The 13,638-nt window shown below is 53.8% G+C and overlaps 1 protein-coding gene across 1 annotated transcript in view; it reads right to left on the reverse strand.

Annotated features, from left to right (window-relative positions):
- zfh2 (Zn finger homeodomain 2) overlaps positions 1-13,638 on the reverse strand; it is a 70,539-nt gene that overhangs the window by 20,339 nt on the left and 36,562 nt on the right. The gene's annotated exons all lie outside the window — the stretch shown is intronic.

Here is a 13,638-nt window from a genome sequence, read left to right on the forward strand (position 1 = left end):
AATGTTTATTCAGTTGCAAAACTCAAAGCAGTCTTGTACGATTCTGGACAACATGACCTTTCAAAGGTCAAACAAAGTCTCCAGTCTTGAATGACCATTAAATACCTTTTTCTTAGAACAAGTGTCTAGGTTCTGGGCACTTTGTGCACCAGCCTAGAGTTTGGCATTGTTTGCCTTTATTTGACCCGAAGGTCATGCCATAAAAGCCTTAACTTTTACATCAATGAGTTCACCTACGTAGAGGCCAACATACCCTGTGAATTTGGTGCTTCTAGCTCTCTTGGCTTTTGAAATCTGAAGAGGGGCCAAACTGACCCCAACACGAGCGAAGTGTATACAACCGGCTACCCGGGCGCGTGTAAACATATAGAAATGGCCTCCGCAGAATACGTTCTTATCTCAGAACGCTCAACCGCGATTAACACCTCAATGGCACAGAGGTAGACACATCCAGAGAGAGAGAGAAACCAGCACACTCAAACACAGGCCTCCGAAACACGGACAGCCCGTTGCGTCCAAGACGGACATCAAACGGGCCCATTTTCCGATGCATCGGAAGACCACGGCCCATACACGTCCGGTACTGAGCCAATCATGCCATGTGGGGGAGATTAGAAGCCGGGCCCAGGAAAACCACAAATAAATGGGTTGGGATCTTCTAATCTGTCACTGACCAGCTGGCAGCGGAGGAAGACCTGATACAGCCCACGTATGACGCACAGACAGACGCAAGCCCTGATGTGCACGACAGATAATTAAACATAAACATTGCCAGCCCAAAGGGGCCGCGGACAAAAAAAAAACAGATTAATGAAATCCTCATGCCGTCATATCGCTAATTAGCTGCCGGCTGGCATTCCGGCACGGTGGCGCCGTCTGCAGGCGGCCTGGCAGACGTATTACTGCGGAGCGGGTACGCGACCTACTGCGGTGAAGCCCCACTGCATCACGCCGTCGTCATATATCAACCTCCTCCGCTAATCAAGCCCATTAAATGGGCCTGCTAACGAGTGCCGTGAACTTGGCGGGGACCGTTCGTGACTGCGGCCGCGGGCTCAAGCAGAGCCGTCACCTGGACGTGGCACGCGCAGAGGCTAACTCGCTTACAGACGCCAGCCATTCGTATTACAGAAAAAAAAATCTGAGTTCCCGAAGAGCCCATTTGACGGTGGTGTACGACAGTCCTGAAGGTTTTGTTGGTGCTTATTTGCCAGGGTGCCGTATAGAGAGATATGTAGCTCTTGTCAGAGCACGGGCATCAGCAGATGATTCTGCCACAAGCTCTCTTCAGTGCTGGCAGCACCGAGGACACGATTGCACACGGCATACAGGCCGACAACCATCAACACAAACCAGGTTCATTCGTATCTAGACTCTAGAAACAAACCGACCATCATAGGTCCAATTTTTGTCCTCGGCGAAATCAGTAGTTACTTGGACAGCTGGATGAGCCGGCCCGGCTGAAAAAAAATGTGTCAGGGCCATCCCCTTGCAAGTCCTTTTTTGATCTTCTTTTCTTAGCTAACGTTTTCATACCGTGTGAATTATCTCGGAGAGCAAAACTGGTAACAAAACAAGAACATCACTACTAGCTACTTGAATGGAATGTTCCATAGTTGGAGATGTTGAATCAAGCATTTCATCAGATTTGATGAAATACTTGCATTCAGATACTCCTTTATAACGCTATAAGGCTTTTGATTGCGAGTCTCATTTCCGTCATCATTAGTAGCCATGTCCAACTTCTTATATTATGCAGCACAAAACGTGATTTGTGACTGATACTTGCACGGGCTGCTCAACACTGATCGAGAGCCAACTGATGCCCGCTTTGTCCGGAAGTGGTGTTCACGACCGCGTGATTTGAACGGCTCAACGATCATATTCATCCTAACCTTGAAAAAGCCTATGGGGTGGCAGACTTTGAAGTATGTTTCTATGGCGTTCTGTGTACCACAGTTTACTTGAAATGGCGTGCATGAAAAAGTTTGCATGTAGTAGTCTGCACATCTATGCGGATATGTGACTCAGTAACTAGGGGATTTTAGGCCTTCAGAACGGCAGGGCTGTGGACTGTACTGAATGCTCTTCAAAATGGCAGCTTCAGTTTAAAACCCCATACAAATGTGGAGCGCTCACCTTGGGACACCTGGTCTATCCACCCCTCTGTCCTCTTTCACGCTCAATTTTGAATCAGCGAACGTCCGTGCTGGGCGAGGTGCCTGCATACCCCTTGATCGGGCGGAAGTGCCCCCTCCCCTGGCGAGGCCTCCGCACGAACTCCCGCACAAATCCTGAAGGGGAGTCATTGCGCAGGGAAGTCTCGACAATCGAGGACTCCCAGATAAATGTGGTTTTGCCCCACCACTCTCCGCTGCCCTTCTTCCCACCAAGCCCTGGCGCCCTGTCATCTGGAGCCCTGTCATTTGGAGCCCTGTCATCTGGAGCCCCGTCATCTGGAGCCCTGCCATCTGGAGCACTGTCATCTGGAGCCCCGTCATCTGGAGCCCTGCCATCTGGAGCACTGCATCTGGCGCCCTGTCATCTGGAGTACTGTCATCTGGAGCCCTGTCATCTGGAGCACTGTCATCCGGAGCCCTGTCATCTGGAGCACTGTCATCCGGAGCGCTGTCATCTGGAGCGCTGTCATCTGGAGCGCTGTCATCTGGAGCCCTGTCATCCCTGGCACGATACAATATTTCAAGCCAAACCAGACATCTGGTTACTTTAAAGACATCTCCGGTCAGAACTAATCGCAACGCACTGTTGCTCATCTTTGCGAGTGATACCATGATGAACGGGTAGCGCTGTGCGATTCTCTCCGTAAAGGTTCTCGACAGCTAAAGCATTCCGGAGCCTCACGTTTATGGAACTTGCGTATATGCTAACGAAAGCAACAGGAAACAGGACGTGCTGCCGGTTACGATTTCCCGCAGTTTCGTTTGTTTACGGCGTGCAGCCCAGGCTCAAAGTGCGGCCGAAGCAAACGTCACCCGCACATGCCATGTGAATTGCCAAGAACGCGAGCTTCGCAGCAACCACATGAACGCACCCAGAATCGACGTCGGCGGCGGGTCCATGCTGAACGTATCATTTTCCCAGCAAATTAGGCAGGCATTCGTTCTAAAGCCACGAACCACTTCCCTCAGTAATGATAACTGCCTGGAAAATCCGACGGCAATCGGACAGCGGCGGAGGCAGCTTCGCCGTCTGGACGACCGCAGCGCAGCACACTTTCGAGCGGCCGAGAGCGCTAACATCGACTACGGCCAGCTAGCTGTACATGGTCGTGACGAACACTTAATCTCTCCTATCACACAGTCATGCGGGCACAACTGTGGTCGGCCGCCGAGCCGCCGAATTTGTTACGGGCCTGAGACCAATAACTCAGGGGCACGCCACTGACAAGATCGGGCTGTTGTGAGCCAGATCGTCCGACTTCCAGCTGCTGCCAACCGAGGCCATCGAGCATTGCATAAACTAATCCAAAGCGAGCTTCTCTGATCTGCTTACGGCTGCAGGCAACAAAACAAGCAATCGAAGTGTCGACGGCGTTACGCAAAAATTGGGCCACGATCTATTTACGAATGTGTAGACAATCTGAGGACGGACGTCAAACGATACGGGCGATGGACAAACGGCCACACCAGTCGCAGCAAAGGCATGTGCACTCCCACCCGCTGGGAAAGGCGCCCGTTCCCTTCAACGAGCGACACACGGCCACAAGAGAAGGATACCAGCACCGGCCCCAGCGCTGGTCGGCGTCGCTCGATTGGCAGAAGGCGACGCCCCAAGGAATTGGGCACCAGCGCCGGCCCCAGCGCTGGCCGGCGTCGCTCGGTCGGCAAAAGGCGACGCCCCAAGGAAATGGGCATCAGCGCCGGCCCCAGCGCTGGCCGGCGTCGCTCGGTCGGCAGAAGGCGACGCCCCAAGGAAGTGGGCACCAGCGCCGGCCCCAGCGCTGGCCGACGTCAGTCGGTCAGCAGAAGGCGACGCTCGCCCGACACAGGGTCGCCCAGCGCCCGGGCCGCCCGTACCACGGCGCACGAGATGCGAGAAACGGTGGTAGACACACCGACCGAAGCACAGACGGTCGGCGGGCTTCGCGTCTCATACCAAAACCAGGCTGTGTCGCTTCCACCATTTGCTAGTGAGAATCAACAGGATTGCTTATGTAAAATGACCTTGCAATGTTGAGTTATTTTCGCATACTTAATTGGGATGGAGTTCAAGGATGATGATTCAACATGGGGCAGATTGATGGGGTGTGGCAGAGCAGGCAGCTGCATTCAAAATACGGAAAAATTAACGCAACACTTCTGAGTTGCATATGAATAAATGACCCGACATTCCCCACCAACTCTGACGGGGTTCCTCCGCTGCTGTGAGCCAAAGTAGCTGATAATTCTCCTCCATATCGTGACGTGAAGCCATGGACAAGCACCCATAGAACTACCTGCACTATAAGACAAGTATCCGCGGATCTACCTGTACTATACGCAGCGCTGTCACAAATACCTGGCAGGTGCCCCGTGTTCCACATTATTACGTTAGCGTCAAAATATTGTGCCCACTGATCAGGAGTCCATCCGCTGCCATCGACGTCGGACTAACCCCCGTCGGATGCCGAGATCGGGCATAGCGGGATCAGCCGCTGACTGATCCCTAAACCGACCCCGATCCCCATCCCCGTCCCCATCCCCGTCCCCGTCCCCGTCACCGTCACCGCCACCGTCACCGTCACCGTCACCGTCACCGTCACCATCACCATCACCGTCCGGACCCCCTGACCCACCAACGGCCATCAATGTCGTGCGGCGTGCGCTACGTAATTCGAGCCACCGCGCCGCCCGCCGCGCCGCGCCATGAATCACGTCGAATCCCGACTGCCTCCGACCGGCCTGATTATCGCGTGGCAGCTCGTGAAATGCAGGGCCCGGACCGCTAGAAGATGCCTCCGATGTTAATTTACGCACGCCATCCGGCTGCTTTGAATGATGACGGCAGTGTGTGGGCTGTCGATAAAACCATTTCGCTGCAATGGAACCTTATTGGATGATTGCGACACACAACTGGATGGAGAAGCACTTACCAACGCGGATCGACAGAAATTACGAAGTAAAATATGCAAAGAGTGCCCCACCGTCCTCGCCACCAATGGCGCGGGTAAATATAAGCCGTGGGCTGGCCACGTCAATTATTCGACGAATGTAAGCTACGTGAAAAGTCCCGCTGCTACATCATCACCTCAGCGTTAATCGAAGCGGCCTTTAAATGCAAAACCTCATCATAGAGCAATCGACGAAGCCAAAACCTCCCGTAATCTTACGAGCAGCGTGGCTATGTTCATTATTGGCACGTTTCCGCGGGTCGTTTATTGTGTGCGAGACTTGACATACCGCATGTATGAAGCCTACGCACCACCTTGCACCTGCTTCATCCGCTTCTTTGACTTTGGACAAACGTGGTGGTGTGTTTGTATAAAAGCCATTGGGGTTGAGTTCCTCGTGCGTATCATCATACAGCGCTGTATGATACGGACACATGAGCTGTTATCGTACGTTCCACTCTGAAACAAATCGCAAGGAGTTTCACTAAGATTTCACTAAGGTTCCGAATCTGAAAGTAATACTGGCATTAACGTGGTCCCTCCAGCATTGGCATCACGGCGCCGCCAGCTGCTCAAAAGGGACATAATTGCCACCGTTTCTCTTGTCCTGACCTGCACCTGTCAAAATGTCATTTTCTTATATCACAAATTTTCCCTTGTTATCTGACACATTATTTACGCAAAAAGCTTTTGGTTAGCACAGCGCCATTGACGGCCAAGCCGTTCCATCTTGAGCCGGCGGCAATCCCCAGCGCCTCCGCTAGTGAGCCGGCTTTGTTCTGACGGCAAAGGGTGGAGTCACCGCGGCTAACTTACGGCCCAAATTTGTCTCGGCCATTGTGCCGGGATGAAGCGGTTGGCTCGACCCGACACCGCCGTCCGCCGAAGGACGGTCCCCCACCCTCCCCCCTTCCCACCCGAGGAACAGCGGCGGGAAACACCACGGCCGCGCTACGGGATCAGGCGCCCCTGCCCCCCCCCCCCCCCCCCCTCCAGTATCGTGCCCCGGACGGACACGAACGTCTTAATTTATCTCAGGGAACGAACCAGCTGAACAAATAACGTACGGTTAAAACCACGGGTGACCGTTTGGACACAAACGAATGGATGATAGCCAATTTCGCAGGTTGTACTTATCCGGATATTTTGGTTTGGAAGTGATAAATAATGATGACTTTAAATGCAAAGTAGACCTGAAATGACCCCACGAGGCAGAGCAAAGCACAGAAAGGATATATCCTCGATGCATGGACCTATCCCCAAAGTCCATTAAATCTGTTAAGGCAACCCAGAACATAACGATAAGGACCGAGTCCAGTTCAAAAACAGAGGGCACGTCTGCCGAACCAAAGACAATTTTACGGTTTATCTTTTATTCGAGTGCTAGACTGCAGTCCAGAGTATACGGTATACGGAGTATGGTGCGGTATAATACTATTACTGAACTGTCATACTCAGATTTCCTTGATGTCAAAAACATAAGATCTGCATGCCTACCTCCAGCATTGGTTGGTTGGCACGTGTCAACCCGCTTTGCTTCATACCTTGGACCTTGAAAGTCAATCATGTGGCAGTAAACATATCTGCAGTAGTTTTGGCCGTACAACATCGATTTACAATCCGTCATATGACCTTGACTTTGAACGCCATCGCAATAGTTAAAATTCAATAAATACAATCGACGAAGCTTGCCTTGTGGCGGGGCCAAGGTACCAGCCGGACGTTTGGAAGGCAGCAACGCTAGTACAATATGTTTCGTCATACATGCAGATCTGAGCTGTGCTGTACTCGGGCTTACGGAGCCCCTAGTGGGACATAAGTCTGCTGCTAGTTGCATGGCACATGAAATAAATTAGACCTTCTAAAAAGCTCAAAAACAGTACCAAGAGATAAGTGAGTTACACATTGAGCTCACAATGTACGTAGTGCTTTAGGGCATATGGAACGTTGCTTATCTTCATATTATCTCACAACTCGTTTCACGTAGTTTGCATTGGTGGCTGTTCCGAGCAGTTACAATGCAGGGCCCGTTGTTTGCAGCCTGAAGCCAGCCCAGCTGCACCATTTCAGTCCATCGAATAGTGTCGCCTGACGCCTCTCTCCAAGACAGCGCTGTGCAGGGTCTAACGCACCATGCAGCGCCGCGACACGGCCACCCGGGGCCAGGCTCAGCTTCGATGGCCAGTTGACACATGACCTTTCCACATCAGCCGAGCCAAACAATGCGGCCGTTATGGGAGCAGTGGCCAGTGCTACTGGGCTGAAGGCAGCTGAAGGCCCTGGACCTCAGCGAGGATGTGGGGGGGGGGGGGGGGGGAGCGCAAACGCTTCTAGTCCTATACATACATGTGCCCTGCTGTGTCTGATCATGACCTGGCGAGATATACACACGGATAACCAGATTTAGTTGGCCATGGTTCTCATGCGGCTTAAATGAGCAGTTATTAATCAACTCTCCCCACCACGCTAGCACACAAGCTGCGAACTAATTCACAAGGGCTTTTGGTTTAATAATGTTTTATGCGCTTCTTAGGGTCAAGCACAACAAAAGCCAGATCATTAAGATATAAAACCTGTTGAATAGGAGATATCAGACACGGATTAAAGAAAGTACGGAGGCAGATTTTATTGCATGCTTGAGGACATTTAACCAGTGGGCATTTGAAAACCACAAGCCATTCATATCACCTTGAAAATGCAGCAGAATGGGTGAACTCAATAGCAGATTCTTTCAACCACATGCATTCGTGAACGGCATTTCCTACAAAGGTAACATAAACGGGCTCTCTGATGCTATACTTTGCATTTTGTGTCTGTTGAACTACAGTCTAAAAGCGCATTTATGCGGATTCCAACCGACAAAATTCCCTTGAGTCGAATTTGACAGGATGGGATCCAAGAGCTGTCGAGAGGGTAGGCTGACCAGCGGACTGCATCAGTCTCCATACCAATAGCAGACATATCCCCTTCGCAGCGCGTCTCCCTTTCTAATCCCGGGCCAAAACTGTCCTTGAGCTCGGCAACCGACACTTAATGGCTGTCATCAGGTCGACAGAGCAATCAGCAAGGTAGCCCAAGTTCAGAATCAATCTGCGGCGGCAGAGGGGGACACATCAAACGTTTTCGCGGCGGCTGCTCTACGGCGGCAGAGGAGGAAACGTCAGACGTTTTCGCAGCTGCAATTCGTCGATGGTGCGGTTGAGTGACTTCCAATGGAAACGAGCAGCAGCAATCAAACCATGGCACTTTAACAATGCTTCTCTCTTCAGCACTTAAGACTGAATACGTGAAGTGTGACATGTAGATGATATTGGTCAGCACACCAGATTTTGTTGTTGGATTACTAGCTAATCTATCGTTACGTCTGTGCCCGAACGAGGTAGACAGAGCGGGATTGGTGCTGGAGAGATTCAGCGGAGCGCATGGTTGGTGCAACTTTGTTCGAATATGAAATATCAAAAGGAATCTCAATGCGGACAGAGAATAATCATCTGCCAACGTTCCTCACACGTTACCGCTGCTCCGCCCACACCCCCGGACAGCAACAGAACTGATTTGCAAACGACAAGGCCTCGAGGAACCGGTGGTTTAAGACGTTGGTACATCCCCGTCTGGCAGCAAAGGCCATCATTGGCCTGGCAACTTGTGGAGAAACTAGCACTACCCTCATGGTATTTTGTGGCCAAATTGCATCCAAATAGCTTTTTTTTTTAGTTTCTCCTAACGATTTGTGAGCTCTTGTGCCCAACGCCTGGATGCTTGGTTTGGAGCGTTTCCGGTTGCTACGCTCAATTCTCGCTGCTCTTCCCCCCCATTTTAACGCCTATTCAGGTGCACTGCGGATCATACAGCAGCAGCAGTTGAGCGTACTGCCTGTCCACTGCAGCCTCGTCGGACTTACTTCAGACAGTGGAAAACCATGGTGAGCAATGTCGCTCTCACCGGTAAGGTGAGCACACCTGCCAGTCACGACATCGGAGGGTACCCAAGGGCACCTGATGCATATGAAAGCTAGGGATGCTTGATTTTCGCGCCAATAAAGCACCCACCAAGGTGGCCACAACTGCCACGACATTTCAAGCGTCAGGTAATCAATATCCCAAATAGCAACAGAGAACATAAAAAATGGTAGACCAAACGTCTGTGTGGAAGGACTATTTGCCCTTCCGCAACAGATGTTCGAAAGACATCCATTTTTAGCATTTTGGTCTTTCGGGCCGCTCCCGCGTCGCCTTCACCAGCCGATGTTGGCGGCATTAACTCGCAACGGCCTCCAATGACCCAGCGATACGGCGGCCACAGTGCGACACCTTAATGGATTAGCCCAATTCGATGTCATTTGCCCTAAATTTCCATCGCAACACGAGCTGGCACGGTGTGACGTACTATGCGCCCTGGACATTTCTAGCCGCCATAACTACACAGGCACAAACACGCCATGAGCTCAATCATGAAACATGGTGTGGTTACCGCTGTTATAAATTCATTACGGCCAAATGCAGCAGTCACTCAGGATCGCTTGGCCTCTTTCCCAGCCGTCGGCGGTGGTACAGCAGAACAAAAGTACATGGGGTAGATAAAAGCCTTTATGCGCGCAGCACGCGCTGTCACCATTGACACAGAACCAACACCTTTGAGACATATCCGACGCTCGCACGATTCGGTACAGGCGCGCGAGACGTTCTTGGCGCGCAGCGTGCATCGCGCCGATGAAGAAGTGGGAAGAGGAGAAGGGGGCACGGGCCTGTCAATCTGGGACCTTACTGGCAGTTTTCGAAGCGAATGAGCGATTTCGTCAGTGCTTCGACAGCGCTAGACGTTGGCAGTTAGTCTGATAATCACACAGACGCGCCGCCAAGCCCCGTTCCAATAGCTCCACTAAATTGAGGGTCGTCGCCGCTAATTTCAATGCGCCGGCCGTAATTACAAAGAGTCGGTCGCGGCCGACAAAGACGGCCCGAGAACTACAAATTACAACAAAGGAAGTACGTCACTACTTGGCCGCAGCAGGGTTTCCCATGAGGCGCCGTTCGTTTTCGCCGGCCGGTCGGGCCCAATCAGTCCGGACATACTGCACGCGCGGCACCAAGCGCCGTGTAATTTGGCGCCGATCGGCACCAAGCAGCATGCAGACCGCAGCCGCCGTTCACCCTGGGGCCGCACCCTCGCTGTAACCGGACCTGGGCTGGAGCCCAGCCTGGCCGTAACCGGACCTCGGCTGGAGCCCACTCCGGCCGTAACCGGACCTCGGCTGGAGCCCACTCCGGCCGTAACTGGACCTGGGCCGGAGCCCACTCCGGCCGTAACTGGACCTGGGCTGGAGCCCACTCCGGCCGTAACTGGACCTGGGCCGGAGCCCACTCCGGCCGTAACTGGACCTGGGCCGGAGCCCACTCCGGCCGTAACTGGACCTGGGCCGGAGCCCACTACGGCCGTAACTGGACCTGGGCCGGAGCCCACTTCGGCCGTAGCTGGAGCTCGGCAGGACCCCACTCCGACCGTAGCTGGAGCTCGGCAGGACCCCACTCCGGCCGTAGCTGGACCTGGGCCGGAGCCCACTTCGGCCGTAGCTGGAGCTCGGCAGGACCCCACTCCGACCGTAGCTGGAGCTCGGCAGGACCCCACTCCGGCCGTAACTGGAGCTCGGCAGGAGCCCAGGTCAGGCCGACTTGACTCCGATTGGGGCTCACAGAGCATTGGCTGGATAGCGGCTGTGCCTCCGTGCAGCGCAATGTCGGTTTGAGTCGACCCCGATTCCGACCCATGGAGGTGTTTTGATTTTATGGACGATTTCGGCGGCAATGGCTTAGCATATAGCTGTTCTATAATCTACAAAGAGAGTCTGCACTGGACATCTACTTCAACAGCAAGACGGCAGAAGATCCATCGTTGCATAGGCTCCACACATGACACCCTCCATTAAAATGGCATTTCCTTCATATGCATTCTGTTTCGGACGAACCATAAAGGAAAACAGCCAATGTGGTTGTAGCACCTCAGGTTTACGCTTGAAAGAAATCGATTCCGCTGCGACTCCTCGATTTTTTGTTGATCTGGAGTCGACTATACGCAGTGCCATCACCTAATGGTGACAAGGGCGTCGGTCCGCGGTGACCGCGGATGACACCCTCGTCGGAGAACACTTGAGCAGTCTTTGAACGCATCCCTCTCCTCTCGCTTGGAAACAAAACTGTAAACTGTACAAAACAACGTGTGCACCAGTACAATGACCACTATCACGTGATCCAACAGAGTGAGAGAAAGCACGGCCCCGCATCAGGACGCACGTTGTGCACGCAGATGACTGGTACAAACAAGCTTTCGCTTCAGACTTTGGCCGACAGCTTGTTCAACGTTGACGTAACGGCAAAGTTTTGCTTTTGAAACCCGGTCAGGACGCGCTGCAGTAAGGATCTATAATGTGGACGCCAGCATCTGATGTGTCGCCCACGTGTTTAGCTCAAGATGAGAGCATGTTTGTGCGGCTGGCTTCATCAGGTCCGTAAATAGCTGCGATAATCTGCAGCAACTTCTAGAAAGCGTGTCAATGGCTTACAGCCAATAGCAATGTTCACCGAAGCCAACGTCCAGTAACGGTGAGTTGAGAGTAAAAAATCGCCATCAGCAAAGAAAAAATGTGATGCGCTACAAGTGCGGGCAATACTGAAGTGCGCGTACCCTTTTGCATCGGTGAGTGTGTATGTCACACACCCTGCCCTGATGGCTACACGAAGGACAGCCCGCAGCTGCTGACGGGCTCGTCTCCTCTGCACGAAGGACAACCTACAGCTGCTAACGGGCTCGTTTCCTCTGCACGGAGGACAGCCCGCATCTGCCGTGGACTCGTCCTCTGCACGGAGAACAGTCCGCTGCTGCTGATGGACTCGGCCTCGGCACGAAACGCAGCCCGCAGCTGCTGATGGGTACGTCTCCTGTGCACCAATGACAGCCCGCAGCTGCTGATAAGCTCGTCCTTTGCACGGAGGACAGACCGCAGCTGCTGATGGGCTCATCTCCTCTGTACGGGAAGCAGCCAGCAGCTGATGATGATGAGTGCGCGGCCGTGCGCCCCTGCTCTCGGGCCCGGCGCGGCCGAGCGTCGCCGGGCGGGTCGATACGCCGGCCGACTGTGGCCTCTTTACGAGCGACATCGGTCACCGCGGCCCGGCGCCGACGAACTGGGTTATGGCATCCAATCACACAGCGCGGCGGCACCACCATGGTAATGGAGCGGCCGAGCCGATACTCCTAGAGCCGTCAGGTCCATCAAGAACGGCACACCAAGACGGAAAAAAGCTCAAGCGCAGATTTTGCCTGCAGTGCACGAGCAAAACAGCTGAAGAAGATGCCGGCATCATTGTAAGGCTAGGTAGACTAGTGAACAAAGGACAAAACTGGTAGGAGTGAAAGGCGATTATCACAAATCATTACGCAACATTGCACTGGTCTTCCAACCCATCCGACTCAAAAATGGCTTCATGTAATCCTTCCAAGACCCCAAGCCTCCTCTGACGTCACGTTCTTTGTTTACCCACATGAGATGGGTGGTGCCGGTGCCAATGCCTTGGAATTCGGCAAACTTAATCCTGCAACTTCCATTATCTTCTGCCGCTGATGCAATGCGGTTTTACGTGATCCATCATTAGCCAAAGTCGGCGCGCTTCGGGCCGTGGCTAGCGCAGCTGATACCAAAATCGATGAGCGAAATTACTTAGCTCTGCCACTTAAAACACTTATGGGGCCTGCGCAATTAAAAGAGCCCGGTGTTTCATTTTCCAGCGGCAAGCAATTTGCCAGGCCGGCAACACTTCCGCCAGGTCCCAATGCCCGGCATCGACCCGGGGAGGTCACGGGGGCGCATGAGCCACCTGGCAGCCGAGCCCACGGGACAAGAGACCGAGAGACAAGCCTCTCCACAGCGAGCCAGACCGTCGCGTCGGCAGGTCACGGGAATGGGGAGGGGGAGGGGGGAGGGGGAGGGGAGGGGCGCACGAGCCACCGCGCAGCGGAGCCCACGGGACAGGAGGTCGGGTGACAGGCCTCTCCGCGACAGGCTGCCACGTCGGCAGGTCACGGGGAAGGGGGGGGGGGGGGGCGCACGAGTCGCCGAGCAGCGGAGCCCACGGGGTAAGAGACCGAGACAGGAGACCGGGAGAGAAGCCTCTCCACAGCGGGCTGGGCCGCCGCGCCGGCACCAATTGAGCCCAACTGGATTCACCAAGCAGCCCGTCCCATTGGGGTTCGTTAGGTTTTGACGGCGGCACTGGGCGGCCGTTGATGGAGTGCCCCTGCAGTGGGCACCCCGCTCCAACTGCAGCCCGCGACAGAGCCGTGTTGTCATCATCACCATTGTCATCACCAGCTATCAGACATCCTCAGCGAACCACCGGCGCCGCCCACGCCGGACCCCATCAGCCCGCGCTGCCATGGTGCCCTCCCACGCGGGGTTTGTTTGCCAAATGCAATTACGGCATCGAATGATCAGCGCTGGCGCCAGATTAGCCTTACAATGCCGCGATCGACGGGAG

The sequence above is a fragment of the Pollicipes pollicipes genome, unplaced genomic scaffold (genome assembly GCF_011947565.3).
Source record: "Pollicipes pollicipes isolate AB1234 unplaced genomic scaffold, Ppol_2.1 Scaffold_4740;HRSCAF=5597_pilon_pilon_pilon, whole genome shotgun sequence".
Classification (NCBI taxonomy): domain Eukaryota; kingdom Metazoa; phylum Arthropoda; class Thecostraca; order Pollicipedomorpha; family Pollicipedidae; genus Pollicipes; species Pollicipes pollicipes.